Genomic DNA, 10,431 nt, shown 5'->3' on the forward strand with positions numbered 1-10,431 from the left:
CAAGAACATCCCCAAATATAACTTGAAGCAAGGTTCCATTAGTTCAGACTTCTTGGAATTAATAATAAACCAATAGGAGTATCCATCATCTTTGGCTTGAGGAGAATTAGGCCTCTTCTCGCATTTGTAGTTACTGCCAAACCATGGTGAAATAGTGGAAACTGCTGGAGAAGGGGAACAAGGGGGAAGTGTTGAGTCCCAAATGGCTGCAGTCTTTCTCCAAAAAAATCACCCCTAAATGCCCAAAAGCATGGAATGATTTTTTTGTTCCTATCTTATGCAGTATTTGACAATTTGGTCACTGTCTCCTTAAAATTCTTCTGTAGCCTTCCATGATATTGTGCTTTCTGGATTGTCTTTCATCTTCTCTGAGAATTCCTTCTTAGTTCTAGATGGGCAGGGATCTGAAGCCAGACAAGGAATAAGAAATGACCACTGAGTTACTAGGACATCTATACTTTTAGAAAAAGTTGAGGAGACAGAATATGGATTACAAAGTACAGAAAAAAGAATAGACTGTGGGCCTCTGTTTCACAAAGCTTGGAGGTTGCTACTGGGTTTTGTTTGCTTGCCTTTTGCTCTCTCATTGACTTCATTAATGTAGTTCTCCAAGCAGTTAGTGCACACCTGCCATGCATGCATGGAGGTATTCCTGGAGCTGCTGGGATGTAAAATGGCAGGGACCCTCCCTGTATTTTGTGAGCAGGTTTCTGATCATGACCAGAAACTATACACCCTGGGAATCACAGAAAATGATGACTGCCCCATGAGCCTCTATGTTACCTGGAGAGATTTGTTTTAAAAAATTTGAGAGGCTATCACATATTTATGTAAGAGGATAAAAGTTAGAGATATGTTCATGTGTTTTCAAGTCCATATTTATAATACTGAATCTTATCACACTAAGCCAGAGACTTCAATTGTTTTGAAGACTTTAAAGATTATTAGAGCAGGAATGCAAAGAGAAAGTCAGTGTCTAACTTTTAATTACCCAAGTAGCTTCTGAAACTCATTTTAGAGGTTGTGGTTGAGAGTGAAAACTATTCCAGGGGTCGGAACCTTTTTTTCTGCCAAGGACCAGTTAGATATTTATAACACCATTCGAGGGCCATGCAATATTATCAACTTAAAAATTACCCTGCTATATATTTGATCACACTTTTAATTAACTCACACCTAATGCCTTGGCAGAGCAAGATCAAATGATATCTTGGGCCTTATATAGCCTACGGGTGGACGTTCTCCACCCCTGATTCTGTTCCCACAGTTTACTGCCTATATTAACATGCCTTTACTATCCCAGTGTCTTCATCAACAATGATTTAACTACCCCAAGAACCTCATCAACAATGACTTAACTACTCCAAGAACCTCATCAACAATGATTTAACTACCCAGGACCCTCATTGACAATGATTCAATTACCCCAGGAACCTCTGGCCTAGGAAAATAAAAGTATAAATAACTTTATTGCTCTATTCAGAAACCTTTTGATTTAAAGGAATATCAGATATGCAATATCTCAATAGGTAGCATCAAACGACTCTTTGCTCTCTAAGACTTGATTGAAATACTCACCTCATTGGGTCTTTTAATCCTATTCAATTCTAATCAAGCTCCAGATCAAAAGACCAGCCTTAAACCAGATCGGATACCCCCCTCCCCATTTTTTTTTTTTTTACCCTGGTAAATATCCCGATTTTGTCTTTGCCCTTTCAGAGGTTATATAAGATTGTCGGGTAGCGATCTCTTTTATTGCAATAAGCAATAAGCTCAGCTTTGCTCATCAATCTTTTATTTTGGTGGTATTTGGGAGAGCCAGTATTGTACATAGTGTAAAAGCCAATGTTTTTTATTCCCATGAACCAGAGTTTTTGAAGAAAGATAAGGTTTTTGTAAATCAAAGGATAAGAACCCTAAAAGAGTTGTGAATAAGTTTTATTCATGAACAGTGTCTTTAGAAGAGAGAGGAGAAAGAAATGAATGACCTTGTATGAGGATGGGTGGTTTGTTTTGGGTTGCAAAATTATGCTCAGAGACTGATTTTGTCTTTGCTAGCACTTTATTTAAAAAAAAATATTTTTAGTGAGTTTAGAGAGGAAGGGAGATGGGGAGAGAGAGATAGAAACATCCATCATGAGAAATAACCATTGATTGGCTGCCTGCCTCCTGCACGCCCTACACTGGAGATGTAGCCCGTAACCCAGTCATGTGCCCCATGACTGGGAATCGAATAGTGACCTCCTGGTTTATAGGGCCCACTGAGCCATGCTGGCGGGGCCTGCTAGCACTTTATTTAACACAGGTTCACTGCAGAAATTTCATAGGACAAAAGCATACAGGATAATTTCTGTTAATAGACCAGGAAAGAAACGACCTCCATAGCAATGATAGATTACTTGCACTATTGTTCCAGGCAAGGGAAGATGAAAGGAAGTCCTAACTTAGCTGAGATGGACCTTTTCATACCAGTAGGCACTGAGGAGATATGGCTTTAACCAATTGGGAGCTGGCTTTCATTTGCCAGCGCAAAATCAAGTCCTTGGTTGCTGCTAGGGAACGAAGGTACTGGTGTTGGCGGGCTGGCTGGCTGTTTGGAGGGTTATTCCTCTTAAGGGCCGCTGCACAGTGTGAGTTCCTTTTTGAGGCAGGAACACGTATCCCTTCGCTTCCTGAGACCTCTGCCCACTAAAGTGTCACCTCGCCCATACCAAAACTTTCCAATGGTCCTCAGGAACTCTCAGTATTTATAGCCTATCTATATATCTATATCTATATCTATATCTATATCTATATCTATCTATATCTATATCTATATCTATATCTATATCTATATCTATATCTATATCTATATCTATATCTATACCTATATCTAAATCTATATCCATATCCATATCCATATCCATGTATCTATACCTATACCTATACCTATACCTATACCTATACCTATACCTATACCTATACCTATACCTATACCTATCTATATCTATCTGTATCTATAATCCTCAACTGAGGATATTTTTCCCCTATTGATTTTCAGAAAGAGTGTAAGGGAGGGAGAAGGGTTGGGGGAAGAGAGATACAACAACTTGATGTGAGAGAGACACATCCTTTAGTTGCCTCTGCCACATACCCAGACTGGGGCCAGAGATTGAGCCTGTAACTGAGGTACCCATGACCCTTCAGTCCCCAGGCCGATGCTCTAACCACTGAGCAACCGGCTAGGGCTTTTCATATCTTATCTGCTGTCACCTTCTCTAGGGCCTTCTGTTTCACTGCAAGTCTGTGACTTAAAAAATTTTCTTTCACTCATTTCAATGCTGTTCAATATATTCAGTCTACCTTGTTTAAATAAAATAGCATGTAATTCTAAAATATACTCCAAAATAGAGCAGTGGTTTCTTTCTCCATCAAATGAAGGAACTCATCAAAGGCTGAGAGAGGGTCAAAATCCTGGGATTGAATCATTTGAACCTCAGTCTGAGCTCTTAAAAGTCCAATATCTAATGCTGAGCATTAGAAACCACAATATTTTGGATCTTGATTGATAAGCTCCAATGTACTAAATGCATCACTGAATTGCACTTTGGAAAGCAGCAAACACTGGAATATACAGAAATAGTCTTTACTGGCATGATCAGTGTCATGCTTATATGAGCATCATTTTCATTGGTAGTTAATGCACTGCAGTGCGGAAAAGCCATCTCCTATATGCTGCCTATTTCTTTTCACAGCACAATGAAAAAACAGGCAGCAGTCAGTGGTGGCAGTTTAGTGACATTGCTTTCACATTGAATCAAGAAGCCGGGTGCTGACACTGGCCATCCCAAATGAATAAAGAAGTGTGAAAAAGGTGCCATTTTATTCACACACTGTAGCTGTCATCTATTATCCCCTTCCATATTGTCCATTCAGCCTTTGCTTATATAATTTCCTGGCTTTCCTTTGGAAGGCCAGCCCCTCTTGCATCTCTGATTCTGTGCTTTGGTGATAGACAGTGACTCAAGCGTGGCCAGTCAAAGCATAGCCTTCCCCTGGCCAAAGAAGCTGATTCATTGATGAACATGTGACCCAGTTAGACTTAGCCAATGAGATTAAGTAGATGTTAGTTGAGGCTATCGCAAAGAGTGGCCAGTTGGACTTCAATCGGAGAGCATGTGCGACTGGAGCAGCTCTTTGGAGCCTGAAAATGAAGCTAACTGAGGGGATGGCAGAGAGGAGAACTATAAATCTAACAACTTGTGATGATATTGTTTGAGTTCCTGAGTTGTATGAGTCAATAAATGATCAATGGTTTACCCTAGCCAGTTTGGCTCAATGGATAGAGTGTTGGCTGGAGGATTAGTCCTGGGTTTGATTTCAGTTTAGGGCATGAATCTCGGTTGCAGGCTCAATCCATCTCTGGTCAGGGCACGTATGGGAGGCAACCATATGATGTGTCTCTCTCACATTGATGTTTCTCTATCTCTGTCTCTCCCCCTCCCTCCCACTCTCTCTGAAAATCAATGGAAAAATATCCTCGGGTGAGGAGTAACAGCAACAAAAATCAATGGCTTATGACAGTTTCAACTATTTTTCTGTCACTTGCCACCAATCTGACTCACTTAGCAAAGCCCTGCACTGCTGCGTGCATAGCTGGTGCTACCCCAGGTACTGGCTCCCACAATATTTTTTACCTAAATGAAAAATTTCTGTGTAACATGGGTGTTCAGAGATAAAAGAAAACACTGGGCACATTTCACTCATATACACTTGCTTATTTATTTATTTGTTTGTTTAAACAAATATATCTTTTTTTATTTCAGAGAGGAAGGGAAAGGGAAAGAGAGATAGAAACATAAATGATGAGAATCACTAATTGGCTGCTTCCTGAATGCCCCCTAATGGGGATCAAGCCCACAACCTAGGCACATGCTCTTAACCAGAATCCGCAGGCCAACACTCTATCCACTGAGCCAAACCAACTAGGGCCACATATGCTCATTTTATATGCCAAGAACAGATTTATTGTAGTTGTAATGTGAACTATCTATTCTCATAAACACTGTAATAAGTGCTTGTTTATATAGAATGCCATTGGTATTAGGGGGTGTACAACACCATCATTTGATCAGAAAATTTTGGCAACTGGCCATTCCATTTTCCTTCTTAGCATAACATTTCCATTAACTTTGTGAGTGGTTTTACAAAATTCTTGGCAGTAGTACAAGTTGAACCTTTAGCATCCTGGAAAGCACAATTTTTAACTTATTCTGGAAATTTCCAGTTGGTTTACCAGAGAGGTCACTGTGCTTTGTTTATTAGCAGCATTCAAAGGCTTCAGTGACTTCCTGACAGTTGCAGAACAGGCAAAGCACAGGGATCTAGAGGCAAAATCTAATTTTTATATAATTACTGTATTTCTTATTTCTAGTCTTTTTTGTCTGCCCATCACTCTTGCCTCAGTAATACAGTCAGCTCTGTTTTCACACAGTATGCATGTTGTATTTGTGAATTTATTCTGCACTGCAGTATTTAGATAATGTTTTCTTTATTTGCTGATTTGAAAGAGAGAGAAACACATCAATTTGTTGTTTCACTTTTTATGCATTCATTGGTTGCTTCTTGTATGTGCTCTGACTGGAAATTGAACCTGCAACCTTGGCTTATGGGGACCATGCTCTAATCCAGTGGTCGACAAACTCCTTAGTCAACAGAGCCAAATATCAACAATACAACGATTGAAATTTCTTTTGAGAGCCACATTTTTTAAACTCAAACTTCTTCTAATACCACTTCTTCAAAATAGACTTGCCCAGGCCGTGGTATTTTGTGGAAGAGCCACACTCAAGGGCCAAAGAGCTCCATGTGGCTTGAGAGCCGCAGTTTTCTGACCACGGCTCTAACCAACTGAGGTACTTGGCCATGGCCTACATAACTTTTTCTTTATGCTTCAGTGGACTGCTTACCCAGTTTTTTTTTTTTTTTTAATATTTTATTGAATTTTTACAGAGAGGAAGGGAGAGAGATAGAGAGTTAGAAACTATGGATGAGAGGGAAACATAGATCAGCTGCCTCCTGCAACAACCCCTACTGAGGATGTGTCCCCATCCAAGGTACATTCCCTTGACTGGAATTGAACCTGGGATCCTTCAGGTCGCAGGCTGATGCTCTATCCACTGAGCAAACCGGTTAGGGCCACTTACCCAGTTTTACAAATTGGGAATATGAGGAAACACTTTGGTTACAACTAAAAATGAAAATTGAATAAATGTAAGTAAAAATATGATGCAAGTGACATAAAAATACATGAGCTGAGATAAAATTCACCCTAGCAACTGAATGTTAGTTGAAAGAAACTGATCACTTGAGTCTTTATGGTGAATGATAATTGAAGTGTCTGTGAAAAATCATAATTTATTTTACATTTTCAAACTTATTGAATCTATGTAGACACAATTGTTTTATTTTTTCCTTTGAGACTCTTGACCTATGGACGCCTTCTGAGGACTGCACTCAGTCAACACGTCTCAGAAGATACTTGTTGGAAAGTGACCAAGGAGGTAATTGGGGACAGGAAAGGCTTGACAGTAGGAAGAACCATTGGCATCCACAGAAAGATTTACCAAAATATTAGCAATATGGGACTTTTAAGATTTTCTCTCTTAGCAACTTGCAAGTATATAATATATTATTAACTACAGTCCCAATGTTGTACATTATATCCCAGAAATTAGTCATCTTATAACTGGAAGTTTGTACCTTTTAACCAACGCCACGCCATTTCCTCCTCCCCTCAACCCTGGTGATCATTCTCTGTTTCTATGAGCTTGATGTTTTTATATTTCATATATAAGTGAGATCATAGAGTATTTGCCTTTCTCTGACATTGTATAGATGAACTCATGGTTCATATTGTAGCATGTGTCAGGATTTCCTTCATTTGTATGGGTGAACAATATTCCATTATGTGTATAAACCGCATGTTATTTTATCTATTTATCTATCAATGAAAAATTGGGTCAGATAATTATATTTTAAAATTTTAGTTATTATTTCACATGCTTATATTCTGTCTCATTGTTATATAAATTAACTTGAGAGAGAATTTTCATTTATTTTAAAAAAGAAAGAAAAACACCCAACAAAACCCACTTGGAGTTAGTCTTACTAACTTACTAAGTACATTTTGGCTATGTGGTTTGAAAATTGCTAAAAAGAAAGTTTTAAATTAATTTTACTCTTTAAGGTCTGAGCGTAATCATTTTCTGGGTTCAGGAAGCTCTTCTCCGATGAATTATAGATACAAATAAATATTCAGATATATATGTATAAATGTATCTATAATACAGAATCTTTGTATTATATGTTTCCTGTACTTGAAGTCAACTAGATATCTGAAAAATCAAGGATAATCCAATAAATAATAGAGGTAATTAATCATTTAACAAAATGACTCCTAATAAGATGTATTTTTAAGCATGTCCTGAATTGGTTCAAATTTAATTTATCCTTATGAAAATATGGTTCATACAGTTTCAGAAACCTACCTAACATATCCACTGTGTCAAGTGAGAGATTACTGAGCTATTAAACTGATTTTTCCCACAGGGCAGGGAAGAGAAATAGCTGTTACAAAGCCTGGGAAAAGGCTGCAGACCTGCCCTCTCCACGTGGGCACTCAGATGGAGCTGCCTCACGTGGTCCCACTCTGAGGAACCACGGACTTCTGATCCAGGGTAAGAAAGGGGAGGGAGAGGCAAGATTTCAAAGGGCTCCATTTGGAAAGCCTCAGTTTCACTGCTCTCCCTACGTAGTCTTTATGTTTGTTTTTAGTTGAAGTAGTCCAAGGTGATCATGGCATTTGCATGACGTAATGAAGTGGCAAAGAGTGGCAACACCTGGTGTGAAGTGTTGCTTGTTTGTGTCATTGTGGACTGGTATAAACTGGGAGTTAAATTCCAAGCATGACTTAGGTAAAGGAGAGGAACTAGGTGTTGTCTTACCCAACACACTCTGTTCTTTCTTTGCTCTGACAAGGAAATAATGGAGAGGTGGTAGTGACATGCTGTGTATTGAAAAAACATGTTAAGAAATTGAGACATAATTCACATGCCATAAGATTAACCCTTTTAAAGTGTGTAATCAACTGGGTTTTAGTATATTCAGAGTTGTTCAGACATCAGTACTAATTCCAGAACATTTTCATCACCCCATAAATAAACCCTATACCCAATGGCAGTCATTTCCCATTTTCCTCCAATCTGCACCCCCACAGCCCTAGGCAACCACTCTGTCTTTCTAGATTTGCCTGTTCTGGACATGTCATTGAAATATAATAATATATGTGGTCCTTTGTGTCTGGCTTATTTCACTTAGCATAATTTTTTCCAGGTTTATCCATGATGTAGCATAAACCATTACTTTATTCCTTTTTATTATTGAACTAGAGGCCTGGTGCATAAAATTTGTATACTGGGGGGGGGTATACGAATTAGCCCAGCCTGTGCCCTAAGTCGTCAGTTGGATATACTTAGTGCTGCTGCAGGGGTGGGAGAGGTTGATCTGCATATTAGCCTTTTATTATATAGGATAATATTTTATTATATAGATAGACCACATTTTATTTATCTGTGCATTTAGTTGGTGGACATTTGAGTTGTTTCCACTTTATGGATAACTGAATCATACTGCTATGTGTACAAGTTTTGTGTAGACATATATTTTCATTTCTAATTGCTGGGTCTTATGGTAATTTTGTTTTTAATTTTTTTGAGGAAGTCAGACTACTTTCCTAAGCAGCTCCACCATTTTACATTCCCATCAGCAATGTGTAAGGGTCCCACTTTCTCTGCATCCTCACCAACATTTGATATTATCTCTCTTTTTATTATAGTCATTCTAGTGTGCCATGCTATGTACTTGATGAACTCTCATACATTTGCCTGGTATACATTTTAATCCAGTTATCTCTGGGGATATAACAGGCTTGTAAAAGTTTTCTAATAGTGCTTTTATTTTATTTTTGGTGTGTGTGTGTGTGTGTGTGTGTGTGTGTGTGTGAAAATGGGGAAATAAATATACTTTTAATTGCATTGGTCAAATCAAATTGCTGTCTGGAAGGCAAGGGGGCAGGGGAGGCAGCTTCACAAAATGTAAACATAAAGGGTAGCTACCAAGAGAGTCATGTTTCTCAGAGATGCATGCCTGTCAGCTTTCTTCTGCGGAAAAGGGTTAAAACTTTTAAATGAGCTGGCGTGATAAATGCAAACTCAGAAGGACCAAAAAGAATGAATGTAGAAACGATCAAAGTAAGGAGCAGGACTGAGGCTACCTTAACCACTCTCAGAATCCCTGATTCCTGATTGTCCGCAGGTCTAAATCCTCCACGGACCGACCAGACATTTTCCCACAGGGACCAGACGTTTTCCTCTTGCTTGCCCTTGGTGCTGTCAGGAGCCCCTGTGCAATTGACTGTGGACGGGTTCCAGTCTTCCTTACTCATCTGGTAAGTCTGGCTCAAGCTTCCTCTCTGCTTCCAGCTCCTTCAGTCAACAATACAAGTGTTGAAGTTGTATCCCAAAGCCTGAAAGCTAGTGTGTTTAAAACACATCCACACACATTATCCCAAGTGATTTAACAGCGTCCATGAGGTAAGACCTTTAGACCCAAGCAGGAGTAATAATGCTTTGATAAAGGATCAGAAGTCTGTTGAGGCTTTGCTAGGTGGGATCGAGCTCCAGAAGCATAGTTAAAAAAAAAGTCCATTGGTTTACATGAAATGGGCTGGTTTAGGTAAAAATTGAGAATGAGTTTCATGAACTCAAAAACTGTTTTCAATTCTTCTCTTGTACAAGGTCTTGGATTAAAGCCTGATGGTGCATTACAGTCTCTTTAAAAAGTATGTTTTTATTGATTTTAGAGAGACAGGAAGGGCGAAGGACAAGAGAGAAACATTGCTGAGAGAGAAACTTCCATTGGCTGCCTCCTGCATGCCCCTACTGGGGATTGAGCCCAGGTTTTGGGTCGATGCTCAACCCCTGACCTATACTGGCCAGGCAAAGCCTTTTTCTATCAATGCAGTTATAGCACTCTGGTGCTCAACTCTTCCATTTTTTCAAACCCAGTGTTGGCAGGTGTAGTAATATGGAAACTGTTTGCAAACACATATTCCCCCAAGAGGTTCTGAAGCTAAAAAAAGAAAAAAAGCCAGTTCATTAGTGGGTGCGTTCCTGGCCCCCATTTCACTTAAAGGGCGGAGTCTTATGAAGATAATATCCCACATGTGAATAAACATCCTCTTCAAAATGAACACACTCTTCTAATTCCTTTTAGTGCAAAAGGCAGGCAGGCATTGTCAGCCAGATGTGCTGAACTTTCCTACGAGGTCGTATTCTTTCAAAAATATCTGAGTAGTTGCCAGGTACGTCACTATTTTCAAAGAGAAAGGCA

Source organism: Pipistrellus kuhlii, unplaced genomic scaffold (genome assembly GCF_014108245.1).
Source record: "Pipistrellus kuhlii isolate mPipKuh1 unplaced genomic scaffold, mPipKuh1.p scaffold_m20_p_16, whole genome shotgun sequence".
Classification (NCBI taxonomy): Eukaryota; Metazoa; Chordata; class Mammalia; order Chiroptera; family Vespertilionidae; genus Pipistrellus; species Pipistrellus kuhlii.